The sequence below is a fragment of the Hemiscyllium ocellatum genome, unplaced genomic scaffold, assembly GCF_020745735.1.
Source record: "Hemiscyllium ocellatum isolate sHemOce1 unplaced genomic scaffold, sHemOce1.pat.X.cur. scaffold_1772_pat_ctg1, whole genome shotgun sequence".
NCBI lineage: Eukaryota > Metazoa > Chordata > Chondrichthyes > Orectolobiformes > Hemiscylliidae > Hemiscyllium > Hemiscyllium ocellatum.
Window position 1 is genome coordinate 60,191 of NW_026867874.1, and position 15,809 is coordinate 75,999.

A 15,809-nucleotide genomic window follows, 5' to 3' on the forward strand; every position below is an offset into this window, starting at 1 on the left:
GTTGAGGCATGAGTACTGAAATCAATGTCACCCCACAAATTGCATTTCCAAAAGAAAATTATACATTTATTCCATCTGACTCCATTTTGTTGGTTAACCAATCCTCCGTCCAAGCTAATAAATTACTCCTAGACCCATGTTGTCGGATATTACCACTTACTCTTTGGAGAAGCAACACATCCAATGCCTTCAGGAAGGCCAGATATGTTCCATCTCCAGTTTTCCCACGATCCACCTTGTTTGTGATATCTTCAAATAACTCAAGCAAACAATTCAAACACGGTTTAGCCTAAGTAAAACCATGTTGACTCAGATGAATTCTGGTTTAACTTTGCAAATATCTTGAACAATGGACTCTAACAATTTGCCTTAAATTACAATAGTTTATTGTTACACTTTCATCCCTAATGTATACCATTATTACAAGTTCTTCCCTTTCGAAAAGCTTTACGTTTTCTTTGAATTCCTGTTTAAAAGGCACACGTTTTTAAGAGATCTGGTCCAAATGTTGTGTAAGAGCCACGTGTGGCTGAATGGACTCATCATCCTGCAGGTGTACACACTCGATGGGCTGATGTATTTCTGGTGTTCCCATGTTAGCATCTCCAAGGCCAGAATGACATCCTCCTGTTGATGCTTTAGAGGATTGGGAGATTATGGAATCTTACTGTTGCTGTGTAACATTTTGTGGGGCTGATGGGTCTTCTCATACTTCTCTATAACAGGTGGAAATACTGAACGGTCTCCTCTTCCAGAGATGGGACCGAGGGATTGATTGGTCTTCTCTTGTTCCCACACAACAGACATGTGTCTAAATTGCCTCTTCCTTTCTCATGAAAGAAGTGTCAGATAGTTTTTAACCCTTATCCAATTCCCTTGCAATAGGCTCGGTGAGTCTGAATGGCCTCCTGTTATCCCAGTGTAACAATTTCCACTCACTGTGTGACATCTTCCAGTTCCTATGTTACAGACTTGAGAAGGCTGAATGGACTGATCCTGTTGCTGTTTAACAGGATACTGGTGCAGCATGGCCTAATGTTATAGGCTCGACTGGCTGATTGGCCTCCTTCTCTAAATGTATATCAGGCTCCAGGGGCTGAATAGCCTCATCCTGTTTTGGTGTAACAGGGTCGAAGGTCTGAATATCCTCCTGTTGTTCCTGTGTAACAGGCTGGAGAACGGAACGGATTCCTCCACTATCTGTGTAATTCACTTCACTCGTTCACTCCTTCTGCCATTTATGTTCAAATAAGTTCATCTTGAATCTTTGTAAACTCCAATGGCTACTGGGTCAACCTGATCATCATTTCATTATAAGCTAGCACCTTCATTGCAGGAATCAGTTGAGGGAACCATCTCTGAGCTGCTTCCAATGTAACAACATCCTTTCTTCATTGAAGAGATTAAATCTGCACACACTACTCTAGATACGATCTCACTTAGAGCCTGTACAACAGCAGCAACACTTTACCGGCCTGCTGGAAGGTTCCCATCTAGGTTAGAGCAGTCTCAGCTCTCTGGGGGAATACAGAGCATTGTTGGAAGATCATTGTCCTTCTCTACTCCACTGCATAACGGGAGATCTGGAGTAATTCAAGTTTGAGAAGATCATAAATGATGTGACAAGATGATCTCTACCATCAATCTCCCCAGAGCCCACATCGCTCAGATTCCACAGAATCTAGTAAGGTGGAGATTAAAAAAAAGCAAGGAGGAGCAAACATTGATGGGAGTTATATATCAAAGTGAAAGCTGCAATACACATATTTTGGTTATGTTATAAAACAGGAAATGAGTTATACACATTTGTGGCTACTGCAGTGATAATGTACTGTTTAAGTTATATCTAAACTCTGTTAACCCAATTGAATGCTAATGCTGGGAAAAATGGATTTCATGACCACGTGTGAGATGGTTTACATGAGCATTATGTTAAGCACTGAGCTCGATATCAGGTTATTTAGGAATTGGTGTTGAGTGATCAGAAGAGCTAATTGAAAAATTTGCTGGAAAGGACATTTTGGGAACAGTGATCACAATGTACTGGTTTTCTTTAATGCTGTTTGAGAACATGACAGTTTTTGTTTTATTTGAAGTAACTGTTATAAATATGAGTCATGCAAGCCAACAAGGTGTGAGGAGAAAGTCGGGACTACAGATGCTGGGGATCAGAGGGGAAGTGTGGTGATGGAAAAGCACAGTCAGGCAGCATACTAAGAGCAGATAAATCGATGTTTCGGGCATAAGGCCTTCATCAGGAATGAAGCTTATATGCCCAGGGGGCTGAGGGATAAATGAGAAGGGGGGTGAGGCAGGGGGGAGATTAGCAGGGATTGCGGGAGGTAGATGAAGGTGGGGTTGAAAGTGATAGGTGATGAAGGGAGACAGACCGCCTCATCTACTGCATCCATTGAACCCAATGTGTTCTTCTCTACATTGGCGAGGCAGAAGGTCAACTTGTGGAACATTTCAGAGAACATCTCTGGGACAGCCTCATTGAACAATTCCATCGCCTTGTGGCTGAGCACTTTAACTCCCCTTCCCACTCTGCCAAGGACATGAGGGTCCTGGACCTGCTCCATCGCCAAACCCGAGCCACCAGAACCCTGCAGGAAGAAAGCCTCCTCTTCTGCCTTGGGACCCTCCAAACACAGGGGATCATAGTGGATTTCCCCATTTCCCCTAACCCCACCCTATCCCACTCCAACCTTCCAAGTCAGCACCGCCCTTTTGTACATTCCTATGCGTCCACCTTCCTTGCTATCAATCTGGTCCACCCTCCTCTCCGAGTATCACTTTCAACCGCACCTTCACTTACCTATTTGATGAAAGGAAGCAGCTTAGAAAAATGCCAAGTTGTAGTAATCCAGTGGATTCAGAGAAATGTAGGACCCAGCAAAGGATGATCCAGAAACTGAGAAGAAATTGAAAAGAGAAAAAGCATGCAAACGAAAGAAAAACATAAAGACTGCTAAAAAGCATCTATCAAGGTATGAAAAAAAAATGAAAACAAGGTCAAATGTGGAACAGTTGGTGTGCGTTCAGGATAGTTTATTGCAGAGAACAGAGAAATCTCAGGGAAAAGAAACAGTTTATTTGCGTCTATCTTCATTGGAAGAATGTCCAGAAATTCTTCCAGAAATACCAAGTGACCATGGGACTTGGGTAAGTAAGGTCTAAGATTATTCTTATCAATGTTGAGGTCATCTTTGAAAAGAAAGCTGGATTGAATATTTATAAATCTGACAGACCAGATGTACTTCATACAAGGATTTATGAGGAATCAGCAATAGACATGTTGATTGCATCGCGGATTTTTACTTTATCTTCCGACACATTCTCGAAAGTCATTTAGCCAATCTGTATAAGGCAAAGGTTACAAATATTATCCAACCATTTAAGAAAGGATGAAGATGGAGAGGGGTGAACTACAGAGCAGTTATCTTGTCATCCGCAGTCAGGTGTCTGTTGGACTCGATTACAAAGAACATGCGACTACATATGTAGAAGGTAATAACATAACTGGGAGTGTGAGAATATACCGATGAAAGGAAAACCAGAAGTGGCAAACTTTTTTTTGGAATGGTTTGAAGATGATTCTTGTGGACATAGGCAATGAAGAACCAATGGATAACGTAGAGTTGAATATTCATGAGATTTTTTTAAAAACTCACACAGTAAGCTCATAAGAAAAGTTAAAGCGAGAGGTATTAGGAAGAACATATGAAAATAGCAAAGAAAAAAAATAGTTTTACATTCAGGTGATTGTAATTGGAATATAGAAGACGTCATGCACCAGTTGTATCGAGTGTTCATGAGAGTATTTTGTATTGTTCAGAGTCCCAATCTAAGAAATAAGATATTGACTACAGGGGAACTGCAGAAGTTATTATTCAGATTCATCCCTAAAACGGCAAGATTTTCTGATGTGGAAACTCACCCTGTGATCTCGAGTTTTGAAACATGAGAGGTGGTTGCAGTGAAACTTAGAAACACAGAGGGGACTGAATAACAGGGACATGGAGAAGTACAAGTAGGCGAGATCTGGGAGAATCCCATGATATTCTACACGGACAAGTAGAGCAGAATAATTAGCAAACAGTTAGTGTCCATTAGAAACCAGAGGAGCAATCTGTGTGTCAAGCTGGAGAACATTGATGGATTGTTACATGAGACCATCACATCTATTTTACTTTCGAGACGGAGAAGACAAGTACAGAATTCAAGGAGATGGATGGTGAAACTCTTGAACAGATTGATGTAAAATACGATAAAGGATTTGAGGCTTTGTTCTGTATAAATTTGGACCTATCTCCATGTCTGAATGAGTTGTATCACAAGCGGCTGTTGGGGTGAATGGAGGAAAAACCCTGACTGAATATTTTAAGTAGGATCTGACCATAGGGGAGGTGCCAGAGAACTGAAGAACTGCTAACACGATTCCACTTCACAGTTCGGGTGGGAGAAATAGACCAGGGAATATAGACGAGCGGGTGTTAGGTCACTGTCAAGGAAACTACTGGAGAAAATAGGGAAGGAGAAAATTGAACTCCAATCAGAGTCTCAAGTCTGATCAGGGATAATCCATCATGACTTTATCAGAAGGAAGTGACATCTAATAGATGTGATTGAATTAGTTTGAGGAGGTCGATTCTTTAGCTTTATAGGAAAGCCTTTGACAAATTTTCAGCTGGGAAACTGAAAAATAATGTAAAATCTCACAATATAAATGATAACTTGACAAGTTACAACGTAAATTGTCTTAGTGGCAGGGGGCAGAGGGTAGTGAGGCTGTTTGTGTGACTGGAGACCAGTGTCCCCTGGTGTACCACAGGGATCAGTGATGTGTCCCTTATTGTTTGTGTTATTCATAACAAAAACAAATGTGAATGTGGAGGGGGCTGGGTGGAGAGTCAGGGAGGTGTGATAAGTAAGTGTACGTTTGATATAAAGATTGACCAGTTGGTTCGCAGTGAGCAGGAAGGCCTTAAGTTACAGGAAGATGCAGATGAAATGGTCAGATGGGCAGATCAATAACAGATAGAATGTAACCTTGATAAATATGAGGTGATGCACTTTCGGAGAATGAACCAGGAAGGGGAGGACTCAATGAATGGCAGCACAATGGGAAGCTCAGATTGTGCTTCTCCACACATCCCTGAATGTGACTGGACAGGTTAATGCTTAAAAATGTGTTGCTGGAAAAGCACAACAGGTCAGGCAGCATCAAAGGAACAGGAGAATTGACGTTTCGGGCAGATTCCTGATGAAGGGCTTATGGTCGAAACAACGATTCTCCTGCTCCTTTGATGCTGCCTGACCTGCTGCGCTTTTCCAGCAACACATGTTTTAAGCACTGATCTCCAGCATCTGCAGTCTTCACTTTCTGCTCGGCAGGTTAATGGACTAGTTAAGAATTGGACCTTGAGTATTGTCTTTCCTAATCAGGGTGGAGATATAAGACCTATACAGGGCTTTGGTTCGGCCAAAATGGAATACTGTATGTAGCTCTGGGAGCCACATTCCAGGAAGGATGTGATTGTACTGGAGGGAGTGCAGAGGTGATTCACCAGGATGTTCCCTGGGGAAGAGTATATCAGCTATGGAGAGAGGCTGGATAAGCTCGGGTTGTTTACTTTGGAGCAGAGAAAGCTGAGGAGTCAGTGATTCAGAAGGGTAAGATTATAAGCGACACGGACAGGGGGATAGACAGCAGCTGTTCCTTTTAGTCAGAGGGTCAAGAACAAAGGAGCACACTTTTAAAGTGAAAAGTTTGAGGTTCAGAGATGATTTAAACATTTTTTCACGTCGATGTGTGGGCTTCTGGGATTACTTCCTGAGAGGGGAATTATCACGAGTAACCTCACAATCGTTAAAAAGTACTTGGGTAAGCACTTGGAAGTGTTTTAACATTCCAGGCTATGGGACTGCTGTAGAAAGTGGGACTAATATAGATCGTGCTGTACTTCTGTCGGCACAGAGTCTTTGCTCCTGTGAGTGTACCATGTGGAAGGTCAATTATTGGAGCATTTTAAGGCAGGAATTGATGGGTTTCTGAAGAGTTATATTCATAAGGGTTATAAGTGTGAACTGTAATAGCTTGTTAAATTATGTCAATGTGAGAAATATGAGAAAACAAGTGTAGTTTCCTTACAGTTTGGAACCAGAGAATGGAGAATGGGGAACAGGGAAATGGCAGAACTATGAAGCCACTACTTCAGTTCTGTCTTCACAAAACTTTTTAACAATATAAGGAAAACCAAGTCTGATGTGGGAAAATGATAGAGTACGTGGAACATAGAACGTAGTAAGTAAATGGTTTAGCAGAAATTATTGTGGCTGAAAGTAATAGTCACAGACAACACTAACATCGATTTATGAAATGGGAATTATGTTTGAGAAGCAGACTGGCTGACAAATGAAAGAGCAGTAATGGATGTAAAACATTTTGATTTTTAGGAAAATGTTGGTAAAGCTCTAAGCCCAATTTGCAATATCAAATCTGAGTGTATTGGGGCTAATATATGGACATGTTTCGAGAATGGGACAGCTGGCACTAAACAGTGAATAGAAACAAAGAGACACATCAAGCAACAGCCTGACATTGTCTCTAAGGTATGATTCTGTGAGTATGACTATGACCTAGACACCCCATCACCTTCCCCGGATATGTCCTGTCTCATCAGCAGGATGGACACAGCAGAGGTGGCGGCACAGTGGGATGCAGTTAGAAGGGAATTGCTCTTGGAGTCCTCAACAGTGACTCCGTATCCCATGGCATTAGTTTGCATTTGGGAAAGGAAACCTCCTGCTGATTACCAGGTACCAGCATCTCTCAACTGATGTATCAGTACTCCTCCATGCTGACCAACACTTGGAGGAAGCACTGAGGGTAGCATTCTGCGTGGGGTATTTCAATGTTCACCACCAACAGTATCTCAGCTACAGCATTATTGATCGAGAAGGCTGGGTCCTAAAGGATATAACTGCTAGAGTGGTTCTGCGGCAGGCAGTGAAGGAACCAACAAGAGGGAAATATACACTTGACCACAGCCTTACTAATCTGCCAATTGCAGAAATATCTGCCTATGACAGTATCGTTAAGAGTGACCACCGCATAGTCATTGTGGAGACAAAGTCACACCTGCACATTGAGAATAACATTCACTGTCCCAGTGCGAAATAGCGCAGACATCGAACAGATCTAACAGTTCAAGTCTAGGTGTCCATAAGGTGCTGTGGTTCATCTATAGGAGCAGAATTGTACAGCCACACAACCTCATGACCTGGCATATCCCCCTCGCAACAATTACCATCAATCCAGAGGATCAACATTGCTTCAGTGGATGTGCAGGATGGCAGGAGCAGCACCAGGCAAACCTGCCAATGAAGTGTCAGCCTGGTGAAGCCACCAAACAGGACTACTCGTGGGCCAAACAGCATAAGCAGTAAGTGATATACAGAGCTAAGTGATCCCACAAGCAACGGTTCAGATCTAAGCTCTGCAGTCCTTCCACATCTAGTCGAGAAACGTTGGAGACAATTAAACAATTCTTTGGAGGAAGAGGTTTCACAAATAACACCTTCCTCCATGATGGAAGAGCCCAGCACTTCAGTGTATAAGATAAGGCTGATGCACTCGTAACAACTTTCAGTCAGAAATGCTGAGTGGATGATCCATCTCAGCCCCCTCCAGTGGTCCTCAGCAATTCAGTTACCAGTCATCAACCAATTCGATTCAGTCCACGCGATATCCAGAAACGGTAGGAGATACGGGATACTCTATGGGGTCCATACTCTGACAACATTCTGGCAATAGTACTGGAAACTTGTGCTCCATAACTTGCCACTCCCCTAGCCAAACTGTTTCAATACAGTTACAACAATGGCTTTTCCTGATTATGTGGAAAATTACCCCAAGTATCTCCTGTATATAAAAAGCAGAACAAATCCAATCCGGCCAATTACAACTCCATCAGTCTACTCTCGATCATCAGTAAAGTGGTGGAAGGTCTCAGTGCTTTTAAGCAGCAACCTGCTCATCAATACCCTGTCAATGACGCCCAGTTTGGGCTCCACCAGGGCCACTCAACTGCTAACCTCATTACCTTGATTCAAACATGGACAAAAGAGATGAATTCCAGAGGTAGGGTGAGAGTGATAGCCCTTTAATTCAAGGCTGCCTTCGACCTTGTGTGGTATCAAGCTGCTTTAGCAACACTGGATTCAATGGGTATCAGAGGCAAAATCCCGGCTGGTTAGAATCATACCTGAAACGTAGGAAGATGGTCATGGTTGATGAAGGTCAGTCAATTCAGCTCCATGTCTGTAGGAGTCCCTCGAGCAGTGAACAGAAACTTCTTCAGGGCTGCTTCATCAATGACCTTCCCTTCATGTTAAGGTCAGAAGTGGGGATGTTCGCCGATGATTGTACAATGTTCTGCAACATTTGTGGCTCCTCAGATACGGAAGCAGTCCATGTTCAAACACGACAAGATCTGGACAGTATCCAGGCTGGCAAGTGGCAAGTAATGTTCAGCCCACACGAATGCCAGACCATGACCATCACCAATAAAATACAATCTAACCTGCCCCTTGGCATTTAATGGTGGTACTTTCACTGAATCCCCCAGTATCAAAGTCCTGGTGGGTAATCATTGCTCAGAGACTCACTGGTCTCCCCACATGAACACTGTAACTATATGAGCAGGTCCGAAGCTAGGAATACTGCGGCGAGTAACTCACATCCTGATTTCCAAAATTCTGTCCATCATCTACAATGCATGTCAATACAATATAGGTCAGAAGTGTGACAGAAGACTCCCAGTTTTCCTGGATGAGTGCAGCCCCAACAACACTCCAGAAGCTTTATACCATCCAGGACAAAGCAGCCAGTTTGACTGTCCCTTCATTCACAATGCTCCACCATCAACGCGCAGCAGCAGCAGTGTTTTACTATCCACATGCTGCAATGAAATGATACACCAAAGATCCTCAGAAACCATCTTCCCAATTCATGACCACTTCTATCTAGAAGGACAAGGGCTACAGATGTATGGGAATACCATCATCTTTAGGTTCCCCTCCAAGCCATTCACCATCCTGACTTGGAAATATATCACGGGCCAAAATATATCACTTGGAAATATATGGTGGGCGGCACGGTGGCACAGTGGTTAGCACTGCTGCCTCACAGCGCTTGAGACCCGGATTCAATTCCCGACTCAGGCGACTGACTGTGTGGAGTTTGCACGTTCTCCCCGTGTCTGCGTGGGTGTCCTCCGGGTGCTCCGGTTTCCTCCCACAGTCCGAAGATGTGCGGGTCAGGTGAATTGGCCATGCTAAATTGCCCGTAGTTTTAGGTAAGGGGTAAATGTAAGGGTATGGGTGGGTTGCGTTTCGGCGGGTCGGTGTGGACTTGTTGGGCCGAAGGGCCTGTTTCCACACTGTAAGTAATCTAATCTAATCACAGCTCCTTCATAGTCGCTGGGACAGAATCCTGGGATTCTCTCCCTAATGGCATTGGAGGTCAACCACAGCAGGTGTACTGCAGTGTCCAACAACGCAGCTCACCACCACCTTCTCAAGAGCAACTAGGGACAGGCAATAAATGCTGGCCCAGCCAGTGACACCCAGATTGACGAAATACAGAAATAGAAATTAACAGAGGACGGTTGCTGAGGTATCACAGAGATCGGTGTTTGGGGCCCAGCTGTTCACAATGTCCTTTAAATATTTGGTTGCTGGAAACAGATACAATACATCCCAGCCTGCTGACAGCACTAATGGATGTGGGATTGTGAGTGGGTGCGGAGGATGTAAAAAAGCACCAAGAAGACTAAGACAAATGGAGTGAATGGGTAAATACGTGACAGATGGAGAACAATGTGGATAGAGGTGACGGTGTGCCCTTTGGTGGAAATGATAAACTGGAATCCTACAATTTGAAAAGGATTGGTTGAAACACGTTGATTTACAAAGGGCCATATGCTCCTTTTTGTTGTTTCCTTTTGCATCAACCTCTGAGGTCCCTGCAGCGCAGTGAGTTCTGTAACCAGAAGTCAATACTGGGCATGGCATTGACACGCTGACCAGTGTACACAGACCCACCAAGTGGGGAGCTATAACACGGAAAAGGATCTGCATCTCCTTGTACATATGTCGCTGGAAGCAATATTGCAGAAACAGAAAGCAGTAAAGAAGATAAATGGTGTGTTGACCTTCATTTCAGGGGATGTGAGTCCAGGAGAAAGGGTGTCTTACTGCAGCTGTACAGGCCTTTGGAGACATCCCATCTCGAGCATTGTGCAGTATTGTGTGCAGGCTTGGTCTCCTTACCTAATAAAGGACCAACCGGACATTGAGAGAGAGCAGTGAAGGATGACCAGACTGATCTCTGGGATGACAGGCTTGTTGTGGGAGCAGTGTTTGGGGCAACTGAGCCTGTATTCCATGGGGTTTAGGAAAATGAGCGGAGTTCTCAGTGAAATATACAAAACTCTGCCAGGGTGAGACAGATTGAAAGCAGGGATGATATTCCCCTGGCTGGGATGACTAAAACAAGGAACCACAGTATTAGATAAGGCAGGTCACTCTGAAATGAGATGAGAATAACTGGTTGCAATCACAGACTGGTGAGCATGGGGAATTGGCTTGCACCTGGAAACCAAGACACTGATTATAAATAAGGATTTAGAGACAGTAAAGGGATGGTGGGAGAGCAGGAGTACGGTGTGGAACTGAAGGGCCAACCATCATTACATGGAATTGGTTAGCAAACTCAATGGACCAAACGTACTACTGCATTTCCTATTTTATAACTTCCAAAGGTTACTCACATTAACTGATATGCATATCATGTGGGGTAATTGCATTGAGGAGATTTTTTTCTATGAACTAGAATGGGGGAGGCTCAATGTGTTGTATGACCTATTCCTTTCCCGCTGTTTCTGTGCAGTCTGTGGGAAAGCTCGGTAAATGTTGTCACAAGTTCTGAGATGTTAAGAAGGAGGTCGCTGCAGGGTCGACAGGTCTGTGTTCCCATTCCCTTTTCCGACACTGATGCTGAGGCCGGATGTTCTGTCGGGTTTCATCCTTTCAGTCTTTGGAGCAGTTTGATACAAGTGAGTGCCTTGATTGGCCGTTTCAGAGACCATTGAAATGTTTATCACATGCCAGGGTCTTTGGAGTCAGTTTTAGGCCAGCCCAGGAAATCACGGGAGATTCACTTCCTAAAAGTACATTGGAGAAGGAAATTCTGTTTACAATCGATATTGGCTTCAAGGTCACTGTTACTGACCCCAGATTTTAGATCTCGATATTTTATTAATTGTCTTTAACTTCCACCAGCTGCCAGAGCATTAGCCTGGTCTGGATTAGTAATCCAGTGACATTTCCACAACAGCACCATCTCCACATGGGGACCTGTCAGAGACAACACTGAGCAGGGTATTTCTGTGCTGCTTGACAGCTCTGTCAAAAAGAACTCCCACCAACTTGACTGTCGTGATGGGACTGAGGGGGTGGTAAATGATCAGATTGTAATTATTCCCGTTTTAGGGAACAGGACTTACCTGAGTAATTTTCAACATTGCCAGGGACATGTCAGAGTTGGAGCTGGAATGAGAAATCTCCCCCATGGACACGGCTTGTTGTGCAGCACAAGTCTTCAGTCCTATTGCAGGAATGGTGTGCTGGCCCATTGCCTGTGGCATATCTACTGTGTTCAGCTGTTTCTTCATGTCACGTGCAGCAAATCACATTAGTTGAAGACTGGCATCTGTGATTTTGTGGGCATCATGGCGTGGGTGATGATTATCATTGACTCAACACTTCTGGCAGAAGATGGTGCAGATAAAACATCCTTCTCTTTTACACTGATGTGCAGGTCTGTTCCATTATTTAGGATGGGGATGTTTGTGGAGCCCTCTCCTCCAGTCATTTGTTTAATCGTCCATCACCATTTATAACTGAATGCGACAGGACTGCAGTGCTTCGTTCAGAGCTGTTGGTCAAGTCTGGTAACTTTAATGAGTTAGCATCAGGTTAAAGTTCATATGGTTCTGACTCTGACGTGTTCACCCACACTCGTCACTGAGCCATAGATGGTATTGATGGTAATGACAGACTGAGGTGTTATCCTGGCAAAAAGTTTCAGGTTGTGGTTGAATGCATGTCTGCTTCTCCTGCTGCTGTGGTCTAAAGCACTACATGAATACTCAGTTTCCAGCTGCAATATCTGCAATGCAATTCTGCTGTCTGTTCCCCAATTCTCACTGAGACCCTTTCACCCATCAGCCCTGCACTCAGTGACCTGACCTGGTTTCTGATGTGGTAATACTTCAATTTTCGCACTCTCATTCTGCAGAGGGTCTCTCTCCCCGGGTCTTGCTTCCAATCTGACACATTCCACAAAAGCATTTAACTGATCTTAATTCAAATGTTTAATTCACCCGAATCTTTTTTCCTTGGGTAATGCCATCTTCTGTGTTTAAAGTGATTGTTTTGCCTCTGTTTCTTTCCCTGACCATGATTAAGGGCTCTGTGGTGTCAGTGATACCAGAGTTATGTAGTTTCAGAGCCAATGAATTCTCTGGATTCCCAATCATCTACACCACATTGTATATTTTCTCTTTTGAATTGATGCCTTATCACTCATGGCTGCCTTGTCCTCCCATGAGTATGTTTCATGTTCTTGGGGTTGCATTTCTTGTATTATCTTCCAAATTCTCCCCAGAACCTCCGCCCATTGCTGGTCCATGGTCTTTCCTGCTCAGCTCCCCTTCCAATTAACTCTGGACAGTTCCTCCCGCATGTCTTTGTAGTGACATTGCTTAATTATAACCACATTACATCTTGAACAGATGTAAACTAAAAGAACGAGCTTTGAGAGATGGGACACGAAGAATAATTGGTGGAATTCTAAACCAGCTACAAAGGGAGAACAAGAGAGAGAGGATATAGATATGGAGATATGGAAAATGAGAAAACCACATTCTCGAAAGAAGCAGATGAACATCCCCCAATACTTTGGCAATGTCTGTGTGCTGTGGTCCTTTGTACAGTGCACGTACAGCAGAGTATTATGTTCAAATGCTAAGTCTGATGCCAGAACATTTGTCTCCAATGATATGACAGACATTAGCTTTGGAAAGAACCCAGCAGGCCAACATATTGAAATAAGTTGGGACACCAGAATCAAGAATTTGGAGCACACATCCTGGTAAGAATGAGAAATTAGAGTTGGGAATCCCAGAAAAAGAGGGAACGTTGAGAGGATCAAATAATGTTTTAATATTTTATAAATTTTATACATCATTTGTGACTTATCTGCACACACACACATTGATTAAACAGTGTATATAAAATCTTTTTTCCACCATTGAAACTGTCCTGTTGTCGTGTTACGAGGATACATGAACACCAAGTAGTCATCAAAAGACATAACGCACTATCACTATGTTCCATACATACAGAAAAAGAAGGGCACCACTTTGATTGGGACAAAGCACACACACATACTAAGACACGCAAGGACCTTCTTAGAGAAATGGTATTCTAAGCAGAAGTCCATCAATAAGCTCATCAATTTAGATTCTGTCTACATACTATTGTTAAAATAACCGGAAATGGCATCACCCAATGTAAGAAACATAGTCATGGTGACGAAACTTCTGAAAACATACTGTCAAGCTCAGTGAGCTAACTTGCATACATATAAATTGTTTTTTTTTGTTTATTAGTGGAATTTAGGAGTTCTCTGTCGCTCACATTTTGACAGATTATGATGTGAGGTGAGCTTTTCTGGGTATGTGGTTTTAATTAACAGAGGGGTTTGACATTGATGTTATAACAGTTTGGGGCCTTGCCATATGGCATTTGGACAGACTTGAACAGATCTGTGATACAACAGATCCCAGCAAATTCCAACTCATTGCAACTTTGAACTTCAAATGAAACCATTGGGAAAATTCGTTTAATTTTGTTACTTGTGGTTGGTTAATTGAAACGTGAGGGAAATGGCTTTTAACATTACTGAAGAGGTTCCCGAATTTTCCAAGGAAACTTCGAAATACAGAAGGAGGACATTTTTTAGAATTAGCCAATAGGTTGGAATTGGGTTTAACCAGGGAGAAAGGGAAGCTGAAATTGTAATGAAGTTGGTCAAGCACTTTGATGTATCAGAGAAATAGGCAACTGCAGTAGAGTTATAAAAACTTAAATTGCAAATGTGGCGACTGGAGTTAGAAGATAAGTAAAGGGGCGGAAACAGAGAGAGAAAAAAGAGAAAGCGAAGAGAAAGAATTAGAGAGGGCAATTGAAATTCAGAAGTTGGGAATTAGGTAAGAAAGTTAAATTAACAAGATGGAGATGAAGGGAGAACGTAGGGATGTATTCAACTAGGTTAGTAACTTGCCATATTTCGGTGAGAAAAATGTCAAAACCTTTTTTTATTTCATTTGAAAAAATGACACGGCAGATGACGTGTCCAGTGAACTTATGGGTAATGCTAGTTCAGACTAATCTGGTGGGCACAGCTAGTGAGGTATGTGCAGCGCTGTCAGACGAGGAATCCAGACATTATCAAGATGTCAAATTGGCTATTTTGATTCGTTATGAATTGGTACTAGAAGCATATAGACAGAAATTCGGAAAAATAAAGACGGAACCAGGTCAGACTTACATTGAGTTTGAAAGAATTAACCACAGTCATTTTGATAGGTGGGTTATGGCCTTAAAAATGGATAAGACCTGTGAGGCTTGAAGGAAGATTAATCAGCTGGAGAAGTTAAAAGACTCACTTCCAGAGATTGGAAAAAGTCATGTGAATGAATAGAAAGTTCAAGAAGTGAGAAGCTCGCAGAAATGGCAGGTAACTATGCATTGTGGCATGTGATGCAATTTAGCTTCTGGCAAGAATTTCATCCTGTGAGGGATAGAAATTGGGAGAAGGGAAGATCACACATTACACAGCGAACAGTAGCTCATAATAGTTTACCACAGGTGAAGAAAGGAGCCCAAGGGGGTTGAAAGGTGGTGAAAGGCCTCAGGTACTCTCACTATAAGGGAGTGGAACACATAATATTACAGTGCCGATGGTTTAAGAAGGGCACAGGGAAAAAGTTGTTTTCACTGCAGTTAGCTGGGACACACCGTGCTGGGCGTTAAAGGAAGACATTTTGGCGAAAGATGCGGTAGAAGAGGCTAAGCCAGTGGCATTTGTAAAACTGGTAAAGGAAACCCCAAGTGCAGCCGAGGAGCTGCAGGACATTGCACAGCCTCGGCAAGGGCTGGGTATGGAGGCAGTGCCTGATCTCTCTAAAGAATTCGCCTCTGTAGGTAAAGTTTACTCAGAAAGAACAGGGGGAGAAGGATAAGAAATTATAATTTTGTGAGATAAGGGATCTGCTCACTCTCTATTAGTTGGGAAGTGAGGCGCCGGAAAAGCACATCAGATCAGGCAGCGTCCGAACAGCAGGACAATCGAATATCAGGCAGAAACCCATTGTCCGGAACGTGGTGGGGGGACAAGGGGGCTGGAAGATAAATACGAGAGTAGTAGCTGGGCTGGTGGGAGGGTCACTGGGAAGGCAATAAGAAGATGTAGGTGGGAGTGACAGTGATATGTCGGAGGGGAGGGTGGAATCGATAGGTGGAAAGGAAGATGGACAGTTAGGGCAGTTCAAGAGGGCTATGCTAGGTTGAACAGTTGGATCTAGGAGAGGTTGGTGGAGGGGAGATTTGGAATTTGGTGAAGTCAACGTTGATGCTGTACAGTTTGAGGGTTCCAGCTGTCCTACCACCGATAG